Consider the following 6,370-nt stretch of genomic DNA (forward strand, 5'->3'; position numbering starts at 1 on the left):
CATTACCAAGAAGGAAATCCTGCATTTTGCAACAATGTGGATAAAACTTGAGGGCATTATTCTAAGTGAAATAAGACAAATATTGTATGATCTCACTTATATGTGGAATATAAAAAAATGGACTCATAAAAATAGAGAACAAATTGGTGGTTGTCAGGGGCAAGGGGTGTGAAGTGGAGAGATGAGTAAGGGTAGTCAAAGGGTTCAAACTTCCAGTTTTAAGATGAAAACTTTCTGAGGATGTAATGTACATCATGATGACTATAGCTGATAGTGCTGTACTGCATGTTTGAAGTGGCTGTGAAAGTAGATTTTAAAAGTCCTCCCCACACACAAGAAATTTTAACTATGTGAGGTGATAGATGTCATAATTAACCTTATTGTGAGAATCATTTTGCAATATATACATATATCAAATCATTAGGTTGTATACTTTAAACTTACAAAATGTTATAGGTCAATTATATCTCAATTAAGCTGAGGAGAAAAAAAGATCATCTAAGGAGTGTGTGTAGATAGAAAAAAGAATTGTGGTTTGAATTCTGAGGTGTGCTAACACTTGAAGTACTGAGCAGTAGCTAGCAAAGGAGATTCAGCAGACTAGAAAAGTAGAACAAAGTATTAAGTCTCACATTCCAAAAGCAGGAGATGATCAGCTGCTGCAATTACTGATGACAAAACAAGTAAGATATAATTGATTGACAAATAACTATTACATCGAACAGTGTGAAGTCATTGTTGACACTCTCAAGAGTATTTTGGTGGATTTATGGGGTAAAACACAGATTGCAATGGATACAAGAGAGGATGAATGGAGAGGAAGTGGAGGTTAGTTTCAATACTTCTGAGAACTTCTTATGAAGGAGAACAGAAAATTGTGGTGGTAACTGGAGGACAACATGGTCTTGTGTGAGGGCCTCTCTCTCTCTCATTCTCTTTCTTTCTTTGTTTCTTTCTTTCTTTGTTTCTTTGTTTGTTTGTTTGTTTGTTTGTTTCTTTCTTTCTTTCTTTCTTTCTTTCTTTCTTTCTTTCTTTCTTTTTTTCTTTCTTTCTTTCTTTTTATTTAAAGGAAGAACTAATGATGTTTGAATATTCACGAGGAAAATCTAACAGAGAGGGAAAGATGAATGGGGTCTACATAAGTGTCAGTCTGGTATATGAATATGCAGTTACAAAATGGAAGGCAGAGTGCATGCAAATAGATGTGGACATATTGGTAGACATGATGGTGGGGAATATTGGGAAGTGCTCTTTTATTTGCTTCTGTTTCCTTAGTGAAATAGATGGTCAGTTGAAAATGAGAAGTGTGTATTAGATTTTGAAAAGAAAAGAGAATGAGGTGTTTATATACAAGGGAATGCCAATGGAATAAAGGAAGTTGTGAGATTCCTGGGTAATTTTAGAGTTCACTTGGTATCAGTTGCCAAGAGGCAACATAGTTGTTTTTCTGGAGCTCCTTTGGCTGTGAGTATACAGACAGAGAATGGGCTTAACTAAGATTAAGGTTGTGCCAGGTAAGTGTGGGAGTGAAAGTGAGGAACAGGTAATTTTAAGTTTCTACTGTAGAAAAACTAAAATGATAAATCATGGAATCTAAGCTGGGAAAGCAAATATGGGAAAGCATGAGAGATAAAAAAATAGGTAATAATTTTAATAGGTCCTCATGGCTCAAATATCCTTCTAAGTTTGGAAAATTGTTGAAGCTGGGATATCAGTAGGGAATGATCTGAAAGACAGGAAGAACGGTCGAAGAGTGGAATATCAGAAACTGAGTTTATGAAGAAAACACCATTATTGGTGATGACAAAGTCTGGGGTGTAACTTACTAAGGGAATGAGTGGCTGAGATGGTGTAGGAAATAACATTGTAAGAGGGGAGGACAAACGACCTGAGTTGAAAGAATGTTGGAGGATCATTTAGGTGAATATCACAATCTCAATTCTCACTAGAGTAGGTAGATAGAAGTATCAGTAATCCATGAGCTGAAATATGCAAGGAAAAATGAGTAGTGGCTCAGAAATCTATAGATGACAAAAATAAGGGGGAAAGCGAGTGGTTAGAGATTGGAGGCGGGAGTTTCAACACTGGTGATTTTAAAGAAAAGAGAGGAGAATGGCCTGAAAGAGGCAATGAAGATCTACAAGGAAACTTCCCCAATTCTCAGCTCATTGGTATGAGGGGAGCATTGATTATAAGGGCTGAAGGAGAGTCAGCCCTTGATGAGAGATAGGTTTTAGATTGAGCAAGAAAATAAACATTCAGAATAGCATCTGAGCTTTGAGGTAAAAGAGATTTTGCTAGGAATCAGCCATGATTTCTGGGGGAAACAGTAGAAAGAGTCAGGAAGGAGAAGTTTGGAGATGGGGTAAGATAAGGGAATATCCAGAGCTCTGAGTAGATGACAGTCTGAGATGTAGTATTGGGAGTCTGGAGTTTCTCGTGGTGATTGCATAAACAGGGTGAAGAATGTAATTTATGTTAACCAATAAAGCATGGGTGAGGATTGAAGGGAATCAGACTTTTTGTCTACAGAAAACATCATGAAAGTGAGAATTCTTATGTTAAAGTCTTAACCTTTAGGACATTGGAATGTGACTTTATTTGGAGGTAGGGTCTTTAAATTGGTAATTAAGTTAAATGAGGTTTTTTAGTGTGGGCACTAGTCCAATATAACTGGTGTTCTTATTAAAAGAAAAAGATTAGGACACATACACGCATACAAAGGGAAGGCCTTATGAAACACAGAAAAAAGACACTCAACTACAAGCCAAGGAGAGAAGCTTCAGAAGTAACCAAACCTCTCAAGACCTTTGTGCTGGCTGAAAAATTACTGCTTGGCTATCGCCCATGGGAACATAATGCTCTAACAATAAGCTTTCTGCTTCTGTACCCCCTACTTGCACAATTGACCTGTGGGTTGACATTTAGTAAAAAGAAGAAAAATAGACTTGTGTTTTCAAACAGGATGAAGAATGGGGTTTAGGGCTTAAAAACCCTGTACCTCTACATTTCGGGGCTGCTTGATTTGGTGTCTGCGTACCCCTGGCAGACCCAGCTGGCTGAATAAAGAGTGTGTTTCCTATAACTCACTGGTTTCTGGTGGTCCACGTGTCTATCGGAGGCTGGAGGCTATAATACCTTGATCTCAGATTTTAGACTCCAGAACTGTGAGAAAATAAATTTCTGTTATGTAAGCCTCCCAGTAATACTTTGTACAAACAATCCTAGCAAACAAATGAATCCCTTCCTCCATCTCAAATTTGTATTTTCCTTGTCTAGGGACTGAGGTGGCACTTCAGCAGGAAACCCAAGACCCCACTCTGACTGAGGCATGAAGGGAAAGAGCTCCATGAAACCCCTGTAGTCAGGGACTATGGCCATTTCCAGCAAGAAGTAGTTACGTAAGAAGAGACCTCCCGTCCCTCAACATCCATACTAATAAGGGGGCAGTTCATGGCTCTTAGAAAAGATGTAGGCAGGAAAGTTAGGGGGTTTCGGGTCTGCCTACAAAGACACTGAGATCATCTTATCTTAGAAGGGGTCAGCCCTAAACCGCCCACAATTAAGCAAGCCAGAGGCATTTTTTAACTCACACAAAGAAACCAGTAGGCAGAGATTTAGGTACCAGTTTAAGCCAGTCACTCACACCTGCGCAATAAAGACCTTCAACTCACCTGAGTCTCATTATACCATTATTAATTATAATATGCCCGGAAGTTCATTAATATCATTATAACAGACCGAATTCTGGGAACAAACATGAGCAGAAGGCAAAATGATGAATCACTGAGTCCTGTCAATCTTAGTTGTCAATCAAGGAAGCCCATTCTTCTAAGAAAAGTAACCACTCACAGCAAAAAAGGATAAAAACCCTAAAGTCTTTGTTACCAGTCTTTTTGAGCCACGATTCTCTTGCTCAGGCTTGCTTCCATGTCTGGAAGTAGACTTTCCTTTCTAATAAAACCTTTCTTTCCTACTGTATTTCGGTATTTTGCTCAATTCTTTGTTTGAGACATCAAGAACCTGGACCACGCACTGGGAGAGGACCCCACTCTCCTGTAACAGTAACATATATTGTTTTTCAATATGTTTTTTCTTGGTCTCTGTTCATTTTATCCTTTTCTTGTTTCACCGATGTTAGCTTTTTTTGAATGGTAATGAGAATATTGATTACAGGTTGGAAAAGCTTTTTTCTGCTTATGACTTATAACTTTTGATTTTCTTCCTTTGTATATTAGTCTGTTTTTCTTTTGAAACATGTCAATTGTCAAGTGACCTTTTTCTATTTACTAGTAATGCACTGTAAAACAAATAGTTTGTCAGTTGACGGGCTTCTGTTCAGTGTGATCAGGCAGTGGCTAAGTCATGTAAGAGAGATGAACAAATGTTAACTTTTGGCATTCTCAATCCATAATAAGATAAAATTAGAACACTGCACAATGTGAAATAATGACAAAGGACATTGGCTCTGGAATTAAGTCTTGACTGCATTGAAATAGGTTTTTCCACCTTTGACAGCCTAAGGTTTTTCATCATAAAATAAGGTTGCTGAGACAGTCAATTCAGATAGAGTATGATATTTGAAATGCTTTTAGACTATCAAATACTATGATATTGTTCTTATAACTGAAATATAACAGTATCTTATCAAATAATGCTTTGATTAATGTTGAATGCTACAGCATATTAAAAGATTTCTTAAAATTGAATACAAATCTATTGTGGAAAAAAAAAAATAAGAACCAAGTTTGCTTCTGTGCCACAGGGTTAGGCTTTAGTGGCAAAGGGGGGAAAGGGAGAGTTTTTGGGAAATGCTGATATTGTTCTACATCTTGAGAGGGACAAGATTTAGGTTGTTTAGGTTAGTGCGTTTGTCAGAACTCAACGGATGACATATTTAAAATTTATGCATTTCATTGTATATCAATTTTACCTCAAAGAAAGCAAAACAAAAATAACTAATGTACTCTAGTAAAATGCACGCTAAAATGTTTACAAATGGAATAGAATGATGTCTGCAACTTTGAAATACATCACAAAATAAGTTAGATTGATGGATAGATAGAGAACAAGTAGATGAATAGGGAGCTAATGAAGCAGGTATAATGAGGTATTTATTGTAAAATGTAGGTTGTGTGTGTATAAATATTCACTTTAAAATTCTTTTAATATTTCTGTATGTTTGAAAATTTTCATATTTAAAGTTAAAAAAATGGACAAAGAACTGAAAATAAAAAGACAACCTTTCACAGAAGATATACTTGTCACCAGATCTTCCTTGAGGGGTAATGTATTAACCTAAATGTCCATAATTGTAGAATAGACAAAACTTGACTACTGTTATTTAGTGTCTGTCTAAAGAGCATAATAGGAAACCAGAAAGGGGAAATATTGAAAGAGCAGAAGTAAACTAAATTGAAAGCAAATGAAATCAAGTTATTTGAATTTCCAATTAGATAAAGTATCAGCCTAATTAATGAAAGACAAGATAAAATAGGAACCAGAGAAAAGTTACACATTAGACAGTTTAAATATTATATTTAAATGATACATATTTTTATTTCCAGGTGAAAATTAAGAACTACTTAAAAGTACAGAATAGCAAAGGTGATATTAAATGGAAATGACAGGAACAACAAAAGAGGAATTATAGAAAAAAGGAATAACTTAAAAATAAAACCGCAAGGGATTTTTTGTTTTTAATGACAAATAATTTTTTTTTATGTTACAAATATTTCTCCAAGACATAAAAAGCTTAGTTTATTGTTTGGCTTCTTTCAAGAATAAATGTGGTTTTACTCCCAGTCTTGACCAGAGCAAAACCAAAAGGAAAATATTGCCACTAGTGTGATGTGAAGATAGGGTACACTGAGCTAAAATAAAACCTTAGGAAATAGTTTGAACTTTTTGTAAACGAAGTGTTCAAAAATATCTTAGAAAGTAGAATTTAGTCTACAGCCTGCTAAAACTTTTCATGGAATGTGACGGGAAAAAATATATTATAAGTCAACATGTTGCTTGAAAAAAACTATAGGTACAGGTAGGTTCTACGTCTGAATATGCAAAGAAGGCTTTGGGTAATATGCTTATCTACCTCAACAAAAACAAGCTTTTGGAGGGAAATATACAAGAAAGCCATTTACATTTAAAAGATACTACTCACTCAGAAGCCCTGCTGACCTAGTCAGCCTTTATTCTGAAAGCTGTTTAGGAGTGGCCACTTGTGTTTTGACCTAAATGGCCTAGTTTGTAAAAGAAAACCCAACAATAAGATTTCTCTTTGAAAACTTTGGCTAACAGAGAAAATGAGGCAGCACCAAGAGCATAAGCTTAAGCATACATATATCAACTTTTTCTATGAAATAAAGGG

Source organism: Pteropus medius, unplaced genomic scaffold, assembly GCF_902729225.1.
Source record: "Pteropus medius unplaced genomic scaffold, Ma_sr-lr_union100, whole genome shotgun sequence".
Classification (NCBI taxonomy): domain Eukaryota; kingdom Metazoa; phylum Chordata; class Mammalia; order Chiroptera; family Pteropodidae; genus Pteropus; species Pteropus medius.